The sequence below is a fragment of the Bubalus bubalis genome, chromosome 9 (genome assembly GCF_019923935.1).
Source record: "Bubalus bubalis isolate 160015118507 breed Murrah chromosome 9, NDDB_SH_1, whole genome shotgun sequence".
Lineage (NCBI taxonomy): Eukaryota > Metazoa > Chordata > Mammalia > Artiodactyla > Bovidae > Bubalus > Bubalus bubalis.
This window is the reverse complement of record NC_059165.1, coordinates 51978295-51996626: the sequence shown is the minus strand read 5'-3', so window position 1 is coordinate 51996626 and position 18332 is coordinate 51978295. Positions and strand designations below refer to the sequence as shown.

Sequence of the window (18332 nt, the reverse complement as noted above, 5' to 3'; positions counted from 1 at the left end):
CAGTGTTTAACCTACAAACTCCTTTGGAAATCCTCTAGCCTGCCTGAATAGGTTTTTCCGGCCACATGTGATTGTTCAGAGCCTCCCAACTGTGAGAGGCAGGAGATGTTCTAAACTGCCTAAACACAGATTCCTTTGAGTAGTTAAAAGATTGATTAGAAAATGTATTGGTGAAGGGTTTTTCACTTGTTGGGCCAATGTTTGCTGCTAAGTCTCCATACTCCTTACCTACTGTGTCTTTGGCAGTGTATTGATTGATATAATGGGTGTATAGAAATGTAAAATGCAGCTTTGTCCAATGCTTTTTGGAAGGCTGGTGCCTGACTTTGGAATAATCACCTTTAGAGAAAAATAAGTTTCTTAAAATGTTAACAGGCCTCCGGGCCAGAAGATGATGTCAATCACCTGAACTTTTGCATATGATAAGTTTGAAAGCCTGGCTTAGATTAGAACCAGGAACTGCTGTCCTTGCATGACTCCACCCCTTCCCCCATTATCCTCTATGCATACCTTAAGGTATAAAAACTACTTTGGAAAATAAAGTGCGGGCCTTGTTCACTGAAACTTGGTCTCCCCATGTCATTCTTCCCTTTAACTTCTGGCTGAGCGTCCATCTGGAGCGCGGATGTCCTCTGCGACCATTTATTTGCCTGGGCTTCTAAGACCCACTCGAGAAGGTGTCTAAAGTGGGGCACCTTCCGCTATTCGAGAGGGCGCCTGTGGCCTCCGTGGTCAGAGCTAACCTGGTGTCACGGGTTATATTGATTTTCCGCGTAAACCAAGCCACTCAGCTTCTTTTCTCCACTGAATTTTCCTACTGAGCTATCCTTATTTCAGCCGCTTTTCTCCACTGAATTTCCTCACTGAGCTATCCTTATTCTATTACTCTTTGTATCCTTAATTAAAGTGTAATTAAGCAGTTATTCCCTGACCCTCGCCTAGCCGTCTCTCCTTCGAATACCCTGGATCAGCCGGGGCTGGTCCCCGGCACTCTGGAAAAGGAAATGGCAACCTACTCCGGTATTCTTGCCTGGAGAATCCCACGAACAGAGGAACCTGGTGGGCTACAGTCCATGGGATTGTGATTTAGGACTGAACGGGGTCGCACAGAATCAGACAGGACTGAAGCGACTTAGCAGTAGCAGCAGCAGCAGCAACAATACTTAGCAGGTTTGCTGTTATCACTAATACTAGACACAAGAGGGTGCTAAAAGATCTTGCTTCTGGTTCTTTAGGCCCAAATATAGTCATGGTCTCTTTCCTTTAATGCAATTTCTATTTTCAGAAAAGAATCTTAATAACAAAACAGGAAACTCTTAAGAGAAAAAATGAAAATACAGTATAATATCAAATGTTTAGATTTTAAGGTTAACTGAGGTGTAGTCCCAGTGTTGCTGATGATTCAGTACCATTTTAGATGAATGTAATAGAAGTTCATTTGCTAGAAAAACACGTGATACTTCCTTTTCTTCCTTCCTACTTCCCTCCATTCCCCGCCCCCCCCCCACCTCTTCTTCCTTCCTGGGACACTTTGATACATGCAATTTTTTCCATTTTGAAAAAGTAAACAAAATATAAGCAGAACTGTTCTTGAAGTGGAGATAGGATGCTGTTTACTATTTGGTCCCTTATAGAAAAAAGTTCACTAATTCCTACTCTAGATGCTCATAATGACTTACTGGGATGAAGGAAAATATATTAAAATTTTGACTGCTATTTTAAAAGTCTAATTATTTAGAAACTTTTGTGGTATGCTTTGTACAATACATAGTATATTCAGATTGAATATTCTTTGGGCTTTCCGGCTGGCTCAGCAGTAAAGAATATACCTGTCAATGAAGGAGATGTGGTTTGATCCCTGGGTCAGGAAGATCCCCTAGAGAAGGAAATGGCAACCCACTCCAATATTCTTGCCTAGGAAATCCCAACAAAAAGCAGGCCTTTTGTTGTTGTTCAGTTGCTCAGTCATGTCCGACTCTGCAGCCCCATGGACTGCAGCATGCCAGGCTTCCCTGTCCTTCACTATCTCCTGGAGCTTGTTCAAACTCATCCGTGATGCCATCCAACCATCTCATCCTCTGTCATTCCCTTCTCCTGCTTTCATTCTTTCTCAGAATCAGGGTCTTTTCTAATGAGTCATCTCTTCATATCAGGTGGCCAAAGTATTGGAGCTTCAGCTTCAGCATCAGTCCTTCCAATGAATATTCAGGATTGATTTCCTTTAGGATTGACTAGTTTGATCTCCTTGCAGTCCAAGGGACTCTCAGAGTCTTATCCAACATCACAGTTCAAAAGCATCAATTCTTTGGTACTCAGCCTTCTTTATGCCCCAACTCTCATATTCATACATGACTACTGAAAAAACCATGGCTTTGACTATAAGACCTTTGTTGGCAAAGTAATATCTCTGCTTTTTAATATGCTGTCTAGGTTGGTCATAACTTTTCTTCCAAGGAGCAAAAGTGTCTTTTAATTTTATGGCTGCAGTCATCATCTGCAATGATTTTGGAGCCCAAGAAAATAAAGTCTGTCACTGTTTCCATTGTTTATCCATCTATTTGCCATGAAGTAACGGGATCGGATGCCATGATCTTAGTCTTTTGAATGGTGAGTTTTAAGCCACTTTTTCACTCTTCTCTTTGACCTTCAAAAAGCTCTTTTGTTCCTCTTCGCTTTCTGCCTTAAGGGTGGTGTCATCTGCATATCTGAGGTTATTGATATTTGTCCCCGCAATCTTGTGCCCAGCTTGTGTTTCATCTTGCCTGGCATTTCATGTGATGTACTCTGCATATAAGTTAAATAGCAGGGTGACAATATACAGCCTTGTGGTACTCCTTTCCCATTTTGAAACCAGTCCATTGTTCAATGTCCAGTTCTAATTGTTGCTTCTTGACCCGCATACAGGTTTCTCAGGAGACAGGGAAGGTGGTCTTGTATTCCCATCTCTTTAAGAATTGTTAAGTTTGTTGTAATCCACATGGTCAAAGGCTTTAGTGTAGTCAAAGAAGCAGAAGTAGATGTTTTTCTGGAATTACCTTGTTTTTTCTATGATCTAACGGATGTTGGCAATTTGATCTCTGGTCCCTCTGCCTTTTCTAGATCCAGCTTGAACATCTGGAAGTTCTCAGTTCACTCACTGTTGAAGTCTGAAATAAAGTGAAAGTGAAAGTTGCTCAGTCATGTCCTACTTTTTGTGACCCCAAGGACTGCAGCCTGCCAGGCAGTTCTGTCCATGAAATTCTCCAGGCTAGAATACTGGAGTGGGTAGCCTTTCCCTTCTCCAGAGGATCTTCTCAACCCAGGGATAGAACCCAGGTTTCCCACATTGCAGGCAGATTCTTAACCAGCTGAGCTACTGTTGAAGCCTCTTGGTGAGTTTTGAGCATTACTTTGCTAGCCTGTGAGATGAATGCAATTGTGTGGTAGTTTGAATATTCTTTGGCATTGCCTTTCTTTGGGTTTGGAATGAAAACAGACATTTTCCAGTCCTGTGGCCATTGCTGAGTTTTCCAAATATGCTGGCATATTAAGTGTAGCACTTTAACAAAATCATCTCTTAGAATTTGAAATAGCTCAGCTGGAATTCTATCATCTCCACTAGCTTTGTTCATAGTGATGTTTCCTAAGGCCCACATGACTTCACACTCCAGGATACCTGGCTTAGGTGAGTGATCACACCATCGTGGCTACCTGGGTCTTGAAGATCTTTTTTGTATAGTTCTTCTATGTATTCTTGCCACCTCTTCTTAATACCTTCTGCTTCTCTTATGTCCATACCATTTCTGTCCTTTATTGTGCCCATCTTTGCATAAAATCTTTCCTTGGTATCTCTAATTTTCTTGAAGAGATCTCTAGTCTTTCCCATTCTATTGTTTTCCTCTAATGTCTTTGCACTGATCACTTAGGAAGGCTTTCTTATCTCTCTTTGCTTTTCTTTGGAACTCTGCATTCAGATGGGTATATCTTTCCTTTTCTCCTTTGCCTTTAACTTCTCTTCTTTTCACAGCTATTTGTAAGGCCTCCTCAGACAACCATTGTGCCTTTTTGCATTTCTTTTTCTTGGGGATGTTTTTCTATCACCGCTTCCTGTACAATGTTATGAACCTCCATCCAGGTACTCTCTATCAGATATAATCCCTTGATTTTTTTTTCCACTTTCAGTGTATAATTATAAGAGATTTGATTTAGGTCATACCTGAATGGCCCAGTGCTTTTTCTTACTTTCTTCAATCTAAGTCTGAATTTGGCAATAAGGAGCCCATGATCTGGGCCACAGTCTTGTTTGAGCCCATGATCTGGGCCACAGCTCCCGGTCTTGTTTTTGCTGACTGTATAGAGCTTCTCCATCTTTGGCTGCAAAGAATAGAATCAGTCTGATTTTGGTGTTGACCATCTGGTGATGTCCATGTGTGGAGTCATCATTTGTGCTGTTGCAAGAGGGTGTTTACTGTGACCAGTGTGTTCTCTTCGCAAAACTCTGGTAACCTTTGCCCTGCTTCATTGTTTCACTCTAAGGCCAAACTTGCCTGTTACTCCACATGTCTCTTGACTTCCTACTTTTGCATCTGGTCCCTATGATGAAATGGACATCTTTATAAATAAATAAAATAGACATAATTTCGCATGCGTCAGCAGAAATGGTTTTTTGATCGAAGTGCATAATCAAATATTTTTAGAAACCACTCTAGTTTAACTGTATTATTTTACATATGGGAAGAATAAAATCCAGAGTGTTAAATGATTGTTCAAAGTCCCAAAGAAAGTTATTGGTAGATCAGCTACAGACTCCTGCCCCTTTCACTGTATTATTCTGCAAACAGGCCCACCTTATCTTTTGCTGTCCTCCAACTGAGGTTTCTGAAGTAGGGGCTCCCCTGTGCTGACTTCACATTCTCTTTTTCACTAAATCTACTGCTGTGTTATACATTCACAAGGCTTTTTCCTCTCCTTATCAACTTCTGTATGCCCTGGTCATGTGAGTGCTCTTTGGGCTCCAGGGAGAAGTTGAGGCACACCCTAAATTAATCCCAAATGTCTTCCCTGAGCTTGTAAGTATCTGGCAGACAGATGAAGTAGAAATCTGCACACATACTGCAAGGTACACTTATCCTTCGCTTTAGGAATGTGGTGTCGGGGACAAGATCAGAGAAGTTTCTGTAGTTGACTTTGGACTTTCCTAGCTGTGATGATACAACTTATTTAGGAAAGTCACAAGTCAAGAGGGACACATGAAGTAATTGTAGATATTCAAAAGTAGGTCCAGGATGACAAAAAATAAGAAACCCCATGTGTGTAAAGAAGAGTAGAAAGAACTTGGTGGTAACTTAGCTCAGCGATGACTCAGATGCCCGAGTAATTATCTTCAGGTATCTTAATGATTGTCCTGGGAAAGAGGAACTTTTAACTGTCTCGTAAGCCCACATCTAGGACCGATGGGTAGAGTTAGCTGGCATTTAGGCTTGAGTTCACTAGTTAGAGATGTCCAATGAATAACTAGATGTTATTTAGACTTTGGCATTAGAGAGAGAGGGCTTCCCTGGTGGCTCAGAGGTTAAAGCGTCTGACTCCAATTCGGGAGACCCAGGTTTGATCCCTGGGTCAGGAAGATCCCTTGGAGAAGGAAATGGTAACTCACTCCTTAGAGAGAGAGGGGTATAATTCCTGGCTTCACCTCTTATTGCCTACTTGACCCTGGGAATTATGGTTATGGAGGAGAATAGTATATTGCAACATTGTATATAGAGCCCTCTTTTTTCCCCCTCTTCTACATGCCCTTGAACCTCATACATCCACTGTCAGTTTATACTATCAGAATTTAGAAACTCAAGGCTGCGAAAGTACTTTGAGAAAAAGGATTTTGAGTCTGGCTTTTAGAAGCAAAAGCCAGAATGTCTGGAAGGAAGTAGAATACAAAGTATGTGCTGAAACAGTTGGTTTGGAAATAGAGTAGGAGTCACATAGCACTGCCTCCTAATATCAAATAAAAATCCCATGGGCTAGAAGTTAAGATGTGGCAGCAAGATGGTGTTGAGAGAGGAGATTGGTGAAGCCTAGCCTGTCTGGGGCTCACAATACCCAAGGGAATGAGAGGGGGTGCTGTGGAATTGGCACTAAGGCCCATCAACTATCGATAGGGAGACATCCTCTATCACAAGATGAGAGTCAGATCATTAATGTACCTCACGGGATCACATTAGGCATTTGAACCACTGTCATGAGTCATCGATGCCATACTGTCCTCTTCACATTTTGTAAAGACCTCCTAATGAGACACTAGCAAAGGCTAGTCAGTGTCCTCTGAGAATTACAGCTCTTTGGGACCAAAACTTTGCTCAGCTCTATTCTTCTTTCCCTGTATGGAAACAACTTTTTTTTTTTTTTACCAGATATATTCTAAGATGTTGGTGAGATGACAGGAGGCCTTCTGAACACCTGTAGGAGGAGAGGTGATATGGAAGGGAAGCCTCACATCGGTACCTTGGTAGGAATGAGTCGAACTGGTTTGAGATCCTGTCTCCTCCTCCCCAGTTGCATCAAAAACAGCAAGTCCAGTTACATGTTAACCATACTTTTACCCTTTCCATGTTGTTACAGTTAACTTTCCTAGATCATTTTTAGTGTTGGCTTCCCAGGTGGTGCTACTGGTAAAGAACCTACCAGGCAATGCAGGAGAATCAAGAGACGAGGGTTCAATCCTGGGTTGGGAAGATCCCCTGGAGGAGGGCACAGCAACCCACTCCAGTATTCTTGCCTGGAGAATCCCATGGACATAGGAACCTGGTGGGCTACAGTCCATAGGGTCGCAAAGAATCAGACACAACTCGAGCAATTTAGCATGCACAACTTATATTATCAATACTTGTTTTATAAGGTTGCTCTAAGATTAAATGAGATAATGCATAAAATATTAGCACATTGATTGTCTTAAGGATATATTCAATAAATGGAAGCTGTATTATTCAAGAGGTGATGACATCATGATCCCTTTAAGTGTTTTTATGAAACTGAGTGACCACTTGGTGTTCATGTGGTAAAGGACAGTAACATTTCTGAATGTGATAGTGGTCTCAGAGACTGATCTGTCAGTTTAGATCCAGTGGTTTTCAACCTGCTGTGCATGGGCTAGTATAGACGGACTATATAGCATAGCCTGAATAGTGTTAAAAATTAGATAAGTCTGGACCCAAATTCAGATAATCTGATTTCGTAGATCTAGAGAAAGGCTCAAGATTCTGTGTTATTAACAAGATGCTTCCCTCTGGAGGTTCTAGGAGAACATGCATTTCTTTGCCTTCAGGTTGTAGAGAATACCCATAGTCTTTGGTTCACAGTCCTACATCACTCCAACTTCCCCTTCCATTGACATAGCTCCCTTTCTGACTCGGACACTCTTACCTTCTTGTTATAAGGACCCTTATAATTACATTGGATCCTCCAGGATATTCCAGGCTTATCGTTCTGTCTTAAAATTCTAAACTCACTTACATCTGCAAAGTCTCCTTTGCTATATAAAGCAACATATTCACAGATTATAGGGATTAGAATGCAGGCATCACTGGGGATCATTATTCTGAAAATCATAGAGGGTAAACTATTTTTTTGATTGTCAGCTACAGGAGAAATCCTGGAGACTTTCTTCATTCCCACCCAGTAAGTCCATGTATTGGGAGAGTTTTTCTTCTAAACTATCAACCCCTCTAAGTATCTATTTCTTTGGTATACAAGTGTCCCAGGAGGCTGATGTAGACTTGACAATTCTATATTTAGATCCACTCTGCTGGTATGCAAAGTTCCAATATAAAGGTGGAAATTACTCTGGAGCAGCAGAATATTTTTACTTTTTTAGAGTGTTGGTTCCCACAATGGATAGAAATGCTTTGAGATCACCCTGGGGAAAACTGGCCTCTGAAGTCTTCATGCGGAATTGGGATGCAGCCATGTAAGACCTTATGTGGCTAAAAGAGATCATAGATAATAATTCTGTGAGTTTGCCACTTTAGTCTCTTCAGTAGCAAACACAGCTCATTCACTGGTCTCTGTTTTCTTCCATCACCCCCAAAGATTATAATAGCATTATTGATCTCTTCCTTTGTGAGCCACAGTATCTTAACATGCTTTATACAATGTATCTACATATTCTATGCTTTTTGACCATAGTGAAGGTGAAAGTCACTCAGCTGTGTCCGACTCTTTGCGACCCTGTGGACTGTATAGCATATGAAATTCTCCAGGCCAGAATACTGGAGTGGGTAGCCTTTCCCTTTTCCAGAGGATCTTCCCAACCCAGGGATTGAACCCAGGTCTCCCGCATTGCAGGTGGATTCTTTACCAGTAGTCATGCAAACAAAGATGTTCAAAAACGCTGGCAGGTACTATTAATAAAAGATCTGGTCAAAATTATTCAACAGGAATCCTACACATATAAAAACCCAGTTACAGAGTTTGTATAATATTTATATGTTAACTTTGACTTTGGTAGGGCTCAGAAAAAGCTGAGGAAATATGAGTCAGTGCCAGTGAATGATTTCTTCTTGGTGACTTGAGGATTTCATTGAAAATGCTGAACTCTTTATATTTGAATTTTTTGTCTCAAAATACACTGTATCCATCAGTGTACCACCATTAACATGTTGGCAGGTAAACTGAATGTAACTCCAGAAGAAACTGAAAGGTGGATTGTAAATTTGATTAGAAATGCAAAACTGGATGCTAAGATTGATTCTGAACTAGGCCGTGTGGTTATGGGTAACAATGCAGTCTCACCCTATCAGGGATTCAAAAGACCAAAAGTATTTCATTTAGAAGACAGAGGTTGGCCATGGATATTGAGAAGAAATTTAAACAGGGGCTTCTAACTGAGCAATTCAGGACTCTGGCTTCTATTGAAGAACTGTACAGAAAAAGTATAAAAGAAAACTATAAAAGAAAAGTGAAACAATGCAACCATTTTATAAAATGAAACATGTTGAAAACAACATACTGAGTATAAATTTTGGAGAATTTGAATACAATTGTTTCATTTAAAAAAATACTCGACAATTCTAGGATAAGCTGGATGGGGATCGCACAAGCTTATGGGCCAGGGTATCAATGGCTTTCACTTGTGCTTGATTATCAGTGTGCTAGATGCTAGCTTCTGTCAAAGGAAGGACCTCAGCATAGCTCCTCAGTACAGGCAGCATGTAAGACTTCATGTCCGAAGGCTGTAGCTTCTATTCCTGGGTCCTGGTTACACATGGTCCTGCTCAGATGGACACTGGTCATTTTTGGATGTTGACTCAGTGCTGTGTTTAAGGTCTCTCCGGCTATTTCTTCTCATTCTTTGTCCAACTGTCTTCTAAGTCTCTTTTATCTTTTTGTTTTTAGCCTTTGGAACCCATCTTTTGCTTTCAAGGTAAACTTTCTCTTATCATTTATATCATCACCATATCATATATTCTTTCAAAACCTTATGCATCTATATCTGAGGCATAATGTGTGGGTTGCTAAACTCCAAACCAGCAACCGACTCCCTTTGCTTTCTCTGCTTTCTTCTGTCACTTCATCTCCACAGCAATGATGGAGAATGCTTAGCTGATTGAATGTGGGAAGAAATGAGGAATTAAGCAAAATTCTGGCAACAAATTCATATTGATTAACATTTCAAAATGTTTTCCATTTGCATGATTTTCAAAGTTTGTTCCAACACTGAAATTCAAAGGTACAATTTCCTAAGTTCAAGGCTACTGCCTGTTTCTACTAAACCACACCCCATTGTATTCGCTGTCATCATTTCAATAGCTTTTTCAACAAATTCAAGACCTTGGATTTCCAAATTGGCATATTTCTCCTTCACCAGTACACCTCCCACTCTTTCTAAATATCTGCTCTCACTGTAGTACGAGCATCCTGCTCCCCAGTTCCTGGGAAAGGCTAAGTAACAAGAAACCTGCACCACCCTCTGTTAAGCTGCCTGTCTACCCTTTCACAATTTCAGCCAACTGTCTGACTCAGCTCTCTGTCTGCCAGGAAAAGACTTGTAGAAAACATTTCCTACTGCTTCTCTTCTCCCAAGGAGTACAGGATTAGCATGCAGTATACCTGAGCACGGGGCAGCTCCTTTTCAGTTTGTTTGTCTGGTATTAAAAGGGGATGGGAACTAGCTTAAGGTCTGAAATGAGTTTCTTCCCACAGATACCTGCCCACCCTCTAATACCCAGGTACACAGCAAGAATGTGGACTTTGCTGGCCGCTCAACTGGTCCAGCTTCCTTAATGCAAGTGGCTGCTTGTCTGATTCTGTCTCATCATTCCAGCTCTTTCCTTTCAATTTTATAATGAAGTAGTACAGAGAGGCAGCCAAGATTAGTATGTAGGTTACTCTTGAGTTTGTATCAAAAAAAAAAAAGTGAATTGAGCTGCTCCTTACTAATTAGGTGGTGTTGGGCAAGTTGTTTAAGTTCCTTAAGCTTCTATCTGCTCCTCTGTAAAATGATACTGAAGACACCTACATCATGGATTGCTAAAAGGGTAAAAATAAACTAGGTAAAACACTTACATGCCTGGTACATGTTATTCCATAAATGGAAGTCATGGCTGTATTTTGTGTTATTTAATAAGGAGATCCAACCAGTCCATTCTAAGGGAGATCAGTCCTGGGTGTTCATTGGAAGGACTGATGCTGAAGCTGAAATTCCAGTACTTTGGCCACCTCATGCGAAGAGTCGACTCATTGGAAAAGACCCTAATGCTGGGAGGGATTGGGGGCAGGAGGAGAAGGGGACGACAGAGGATGAGATGGCTGGATGGCATCACTGACTCGATGGACATGAGTTTGAGTAGACTCTGGGAGTTGGTGATGGACAGGGAGGCCTGGTGTGCTGCGATTCATGGGGTCGCAAAGAGTTGGACACAACTGAGCAACTGAACTGAATTGGACTGAGTCCTTACAATGAAATATACCATGCTTGGCACTATGGAATTAGGGAAAGAAGGAGACATGGTCCCTGCAGAGGACTTTACAGACTATTGGAAGAGAGAAAATATCAAAGTAAGCTAAGGACATGGGTGATGGAGGAGTGTTATGGGGCGAGAACCGAATGGAGATGAAGTTGGAACTATGCAGCAGGGAGGAGGGTCCAGAGGGAAAACTTCATTGCAAAAGTATGGGAAAGGCCACCTTGACATTAAATTCCATTCTGTGGGCAACAGATTTTTCTCATGTTTCTGACATTCTCCTATTCAGTAGTGGTGTATAATGACCGTAAGATGTAAACCTCTATTATTCTGTACTTTTTGGATAACTGTGGGTATCGCAGCTTCCCACTAGTTATCTGGGTGGCTTAGACAGTGAAGAATCTGCAATGCAGGAGGCCTCGATTCAGCCTCTGAGTCAGGAAGATCCCCTGCCTGGAGAAGGGAATGGCTACCCACTTTAGTATTCTTGCCTAGAGAATTCCATGGACAGAGGAACCCCAGCAGGCTACAGTCCATGGAGTCACAAAGAGTTGGACATGACTGAGTGACTCACAGTTACAGGCTAGTTAGGAACAAAGAAGCATTTCTTCCTTTCTCATCCACCCCTCTTTCCCTCATACTACTGTGATCTTCTGGGTCATCTTTAGAAAGCTTAGATTTTTTTTTTTCTGTCTAGATGATAGTTCAATCACAGATAATTTTCTGGGCAGATTTTAGCCATCTCTAAAATTTAGAATGCAAGTTAACTGAAGTGTATATATGCCAAACCAAATGCATGTATGCCTTCTCTACACTCAATAAAGCAAACAGGTTGTCTGAATGCCTGACCAGATAGTCATCACATGTGTGGGCTGAATGGTACTTGGGGAATTGGCTGGGTCATTCTTCAGTTGACTAGCACACGTTACAAAATTCTCCTATTCCCCAACGTCATAAGGAATTTTATAATGAGAATCAGGGCACCTGTATTCTAGTCTAAGCCAGCAGTGATGATTGTATGTAAAATCAGGTAAATCTTCTTGATTGATTTCTCAGTAAGCAAAATAGGTGAAATAACCCCTGCCAATGGCTCTGTGGAGCACAGTTGTGATTTTCTTTGCAGAATCTGGTGCTTCTTATTTATAAAATGGTAAGAAATGATAACTTCTCCTTGAACCATTTTACCTGATTGTCGTTGAAGTCAGACTATAGAAAGGAAAATATTGTACATACACACCACATCTTCGTTGTCTATTCGTCCGTCAGTGGACATCTAGGTGGTTTCCATGTCTTGACTACTGTGAATGGTGCTGCTATGAACATAGGAATTAGAGTTTCTTTTGGATGTATGTCCAGGAGTGGGATTGCTGGGTCATATGGTAATTTTTTTGTTTGTTTTTTATTATTGTTTTAAATTTATTTTTAATTGGAGGATAGTTGCTTTACTGGTAATTTTATTTTTAGTTTTCTGAGGAACCACCGTATTGTTTTCCATAGTGGCTGCGCCAATTTGCATTCCCACCAACAGTGTAGGAGGGTTCCCTTTTCTTCACACCGTCTCCAGCATTTGTTGTTTGTAGACTTTTTAATGATGGCCATCATTTGCTGTACAGTAATAATGCAACATTGTAAATCAACTATACTTTAAAAAAGAAAGGAAAACATTTGGTAGCCTTGTCTCCAAGGCTGGTTTTTAAGTGCCTAAGAAGATTATGTTCCCATTAAGATTTCTATAGGTTGGTCATTTCCTGTTTTTCCAACCTGGCAAGGCAGATTTCCTGGGTGTCTGATTTCCCTCCTATTTTGGTCCTAGACTCTAGGCTGGTGAATTTGTTATCATTACCAGGTATGCATCTATCAGGTCATTTGTCAGCCTCAGGTTTTGCAGTTGTAGTCAACAGACAATAGGAAACAGTGTCTTCTGAGTTTCTTGGAACCAGGCGTTTGTAAATATGATCATCACATTTCAGTGTTCTTAAATCATCCAGTGACTGCTCCTCACACTTGGAATAAAACCCAGATTGTTACCAGAGACTGCCCACGCTCACATGCTGTCGCCCTGGCCTACTTTGGACAACACTGATTGTGATGTAGTCACAGGGGCCTTCTCTCTCCTCTTCGTACATGCCAAACCCATTCCTGCCCCAGGGCTTTGGCTCCTACTCTTTCCTCTCCCTTCGATGCTCTTTCCTCTCTCTTTAATGCTCTTCCCCAAGATCTCTGCGTGGGTGGCTCTCACTCCTTCTTCCCTATTCCTGTCTCAAAAAAATCTCACTTCTGCAAGGAGGCCTTTCCTTATCTTGCTATCTGAGGTCCACCCCTGCTTCACCCCAACTACCATCTCGTTTCTTTAGAGCTCTTATCACAATCTGCTATTGACTTATGCATTGTTTCATCCACTGTTTACTCTGTATCTTCTCAGTAGAATGGAATCTCTTTTCCCAGAGTGATATTCCAAATGTTTAAGAACCAGTGTCGCATGGCACTAATCAGTCAAGATTGACATTGGCCAAAGACTTGAAACAGGGTCCAGGGGGCCCCCTTGACCTTTAAGTTGTTGAGGAGGCCCAGGAGTCCAGAGGGAGGGGTTGGAGTAAATAAGCAGGGCAGGTTAATTACAGGACTCAAGAAAATGTCTATGTACCCACTGTTGTGGAAATATTTCAGTATGTTAGTAATCAGTATGACCATTAGTTTGTCTAGTTGAATATCCACCCTACTTGAGTCTTCTGTACTCAACACTGTATCCCAGGCCTGGAACAGTGACTAGAGTATAGCAACCCTCACATGGGACTTATTTGACCAGCAACACTAAGTTGATGTTTTCTAGAAGAGCTATAAGGTAGCCTGGGTTCATAGGTCACTCATAGGATTAAATAATGGTGTATTTAGGCCATGCAGCCTAATTGTTTTCTTTTAATGGCCACACTGTGTGGTGTTTGGGATCTTAGTTCCCTGACCAAGATCAAACCTGTGTCCCCTGCAGTGGAAGCATGGACAGCTTCCACTGGACCACTGGGAAGTCCATATGGTCTGCTTTAGTGATAACTAATGTGTTGAACTCTTTATTGTTTACAGTTTTTATGTCAATTGTCTCATTTTGTCCTCTCAACCATGCTGAGAGGCTGGTGCGACAAGACATTATATTCATTTCTCGACTGAATAAACTCAGGCTCCTATAAATCAAGTGGTAGCCAGAGGGTGGGCAGAGCTGTGAAACAGTCCATGTCTGGGCTGGGACCATGTTCTTTCCAGCAAGCTATGTGCTCTGTCCCCAGCCTTGGTTCCATCTAAATCTTGAGTGCAGAAGCACCTACTGGGTATATGTGTAAAGATTCTGGGTTTTACAACTACGGTTGTATATAGCCTTATATAATAAATGACTGTGGTTATTTTTACAGCATAGGGTAATTTAAGCAAGAGTGACCAGCCTAAGAGGGCCTAGAGGAACCTAGAAACTCTGTCTAAGAGTTGGAGGAACAGGAAATGACCAACCTTGAGAAGACTTCAGGGAGATAGGGTCTTCTCAGACACTCGAAAACCAGTCCTAAAGACAAGATTGCCAAGACTTTTTCTCTGTAGGCTCTGTAGTTAATACCTGTACCTCTGTAGTTAATACCAACACTGAGAAATAATTGCAAAAATCAAGATTTTGGTTCAAAATATGTATTTAAAAAATTAGAAATAATGTAGCCCTGAACAATGTTTTCCAAAATACAGTATATACAAAATGGTGCTAAGAAAGATTTTTTTTACCTAGGACATGATTTAACATTTTGAAAAAATTTGTTAGTTATAAGTTTACTTTATTACATACTAGGGAAATATATAACTAGTAGACAAGTTTATGATTTCAGATATATAAGAAGTGGTTAAAGTAGATATTTAACTTTTCAAAAAAGTTGAAACAAAAGCATTTAAAGATAAAGTTTTGGTGTGTAACAGTAAAGGTGATTCTCAGACATGTTACAATTGAAACGATTGATGAGTGACTGAAGTTTGTGAAAATCATATTCTTTGAAGCCAGCTCTATCACTTTTCATGGCCTTGGACATATTCCTCACATTATGATGTTTAATTTCCTCATCTGTTTAATAAGTCTGTGTGGCAAGGACTAATGGTTTAATGAATGGAAAGTATTCAGCTTAGTTTGACACACAGTGAGAACCAACTAAATGTCCTCTGTTGTTTTCATTTTTATAAATAACAAAGAGAACTATTGAACCATGGATGGCTACCTCGTGAAGCAGAAAGCTCCTCATTGTGGAAGATGTATAAATAGAACCAGGTGGGCATTTGTTAGGGGTGCTGAAAGGGAGATCCTATGTGGTGTGAACTCAGCTAGAACTCTGAGGTTGTTTCAGATGGGAGATGTCTGTGAGTCTACCCTTAGTGAATTCTCTCTTGATGTAAGAGAGACTTGAAACTAGAGTCTTCCTCCTACAACTTGGGAGGGCACCTAAAGTACTGCTTGATGGGACTCAAAGAGCCATTGCTGTGTGAGCACTATTGTTGGCCTTTATAGAACCCACGTCACAGTCAAGGAGAGTTGTCAGAACCACACGGCTATTGTCCCATGGTTCTTGCCCAACCAGGAAAAATACCTCACAACTGTGAGGAAGGCTGTGAGGGTTCCCATGGGTACAGAGGGGACCTGTCCTGTCTAACCCTCAGCTGGAACCTGGCCTTCACCCGCCAGTGGCTGCTGACAGGCAACCAGGTCCACTTGAGGGCTCTGGCCATGGGAAACACTTCCTTAAGCAAGCTGAAATAGGTTTCTCTGCAGCTTTCACCCACATGTCCTAATTTCGTCTTCTTTGACCACAAAGAACAAGTCTCCCATTGCCTCCCATGAGAATCTTTCAGAAGGCTGCAGACTGATGGAGTGCTTGCCCTGTGGTTATTGATTTCCATGCCGTTCTGAAGTGTTCCCACAGTTACACTGTTTCAGTCATAGTTTCCAGGCCTTCTTAGTCATTGACCAACATGTTCTAATATTTGTCTCTGCCCTTTTTTGAAGGCAAAAGATACTGGAATCTGGGCCCCTTTTCCAGTATAAACAGAGATGCTTTCATTAGCCATTCAGTTACACAAGATCCAGTCACTGTACTTATGTGACTCCATTATGACAGATTATGGTGTGTCTGGTGCTCTTTAGAGCTCGGCCCCTCCCCACCCCTTTTAACTCTGCAAATGATCCTAAAAGATGTCCTCCAGGTCTACTACCCTCGTTTGCATCCACAGACTGAGGATTCTAATGTCTAATTCAAATGCTCTCCTGAATTTCATGATTAAGTATAGCAGCCTTGTGAATATCTATGGATGAGTGTCTTACAGGTGTTTTATCTTACAAAGTTCAAATTGAACCCACCCACTTTCTATCTAGGCTCCATCTCTGCACTGAGGATAGTAATAGTATTTACTTCACAGAGTTGTTCTAAAGTTGAGGGTAGCAATAGTTCTAAGAAGTAAATGAATGAATGAATGTGCATAAAGCACTTAGGATTGTAACTGATGAATTTACTTATATATTGCTATTATCAGAGGATATAGAAAACAAATAAGGTATAAAGTTTGAAGAGGGAATGGTTATATGGAAAAAATGAAACAAGACAGATTGAGAAGTGTTGGTAGAAACAGGATGATGCTACAGGGCAGTTTTGGAAAAAATGACTATATGTTCCTCAGTGCTCTTCTTTGTGAAATACATGTCTGAAGAAATTCTTAGTGTATTCTTAAACACTGGTCATTCTGAGCCTTTTATGTTATTAAAATGCTCAATATGAGGAACCTTCTTTCCTATGGCTGAAGTCACTACTAAGTCCAGGATTTCTCTGAACTCATCAAAAGAAGTGAGTTCATGATAAAGTTAATTTCTGAAGAACAAGGGTTGCATTTGAAGATGGCAACAGCCTGCTTTGTAAGGCTTTATGCAGGTCAAATGTCAACTTGCTACCAAGAAGGATCTTGTGGATCTGGAAGGTGACTGGTTAGGCATGACATTAGAACATTGCTACTCAAAGTGCACTCCTCAGACCAGTGCTGGTCCTCAATCTGTTGCTGTTCTGAATGTGATAAGTATGGGATTGAGAACAAGAATTTAAACAGATGTGTATCAGTCTTACAGAGTGCCTTTATGTCTGTTAAATCTATCAGTAGAGAAATGTGCACTCATATTTGGCACATGTGTGATAAAGGACTTGAGTATCTGTGGATTTTAGTATTCATGAGGAGTCCTGGAATCAATCCCCCATGAAAATGGAGGGCTGGCGGTATACATTTCATTTAATTTAAGGCATTGGTTTGTGATGAATAGAAAACAAACAAGAAGAAAAGAAAAGGAAAGAAAGAAAATAGAGCTGGTTTTTTATGACAGATTGTTTGAAAGCACTGGGCAGTGTGGAGTCATGGGTTCCAGTCCTGGCTCTGACACCAACTCATGTTATTTCCTCATCCTAAGCTATTTCTTCACATTGCAGTTGCTGGTATTGATTATCTTGTGGAGTCAAATATCTTGGCACCTCATTCTTCTTTGGATATTACTGTCTTCATTCATGGATGAAAGGTCTTAGAATAACTGATTTTTAGTTTCCATTTCAGTTCCACAGATGCCATAATCCCAAGAATCTTTAGAAAAAAGTCTAAATAAAAATTGAGTGCCGCTCCATTGTTCTATTTCAAGCTAAATAATCCTGCTTTTTGGTAAAAGCCTAAGTATAGCATAGATTCTGAATGCTTTACTTCAGATCCCCATAAGAAGCATAGTTTTTCTTTCAGTGGTTATCTCTCTGTTGTTTTTTTATTAAAAAGATCTCTTTTTCTTGCTGCTCTCAGGTTTTCCCCATGAATTGCAACATTTTATAGGGAAAAATTTCTCTGCTGGGTATTCATAGACTGACTGACGATTGTCTTGAATTTTCCAAGAGAGTCTCTGAGAATGTTCTCTGAATAAAATCTAACCAGCATTATAAGGAGTTTAGATCTTACTCTATGACTAAAGAGAAAGCATAAGATGGTGCTAAGAAGGAGACTGACAACATAATTTATTTTATCAAATAACATATTGGCGGATCTTTGATTAGACTGTAAGGGTACAGACTATAAACACAGAAATGTTCAAAGGCTATTGCAGTAGTATAGGCAGGCTATAATGGTGGTTTGGCCTATGGGATATAAAGAATAGGTTATGCGATCTAGTTTATTTATCAGCCTTGGCAGTAAAATGCCATGGAATTATTTATAATTCCACATTTATAATTTATAGTTCCACTTATAAAATTTTTCTGAGCTGGATTGGGATCATAGTTTTTTTTTTTTTTTTTTTAAATGGGGTTATAATTAGTAGTTTGTATTGGAATTAACATTAGCTCACACAAAGTCCTATCTTAGATTATTACT

At 40.6% G+C, this 18332-nt stretch overlaps 1 protein-coding gene and 1 pseudogene across 4 annotated transcripts in view; both read left to right on the top strand.

Moving 5' to 3' along the window:
• Window positions 1-14116, top strand: part of LOC112586879 — a 63538-nt pseudogene extending 49422 nt beyond the window's left edge.
• SPINK5 (serine peptidase inhibitor Kazal type 5) overlaps window positions 1-18332 on the top strand; it is a 264208-nt gene that overhangs the window by 49415 nt on the left and 196461 nt on the right. The window lies entirely within an intron of this gene.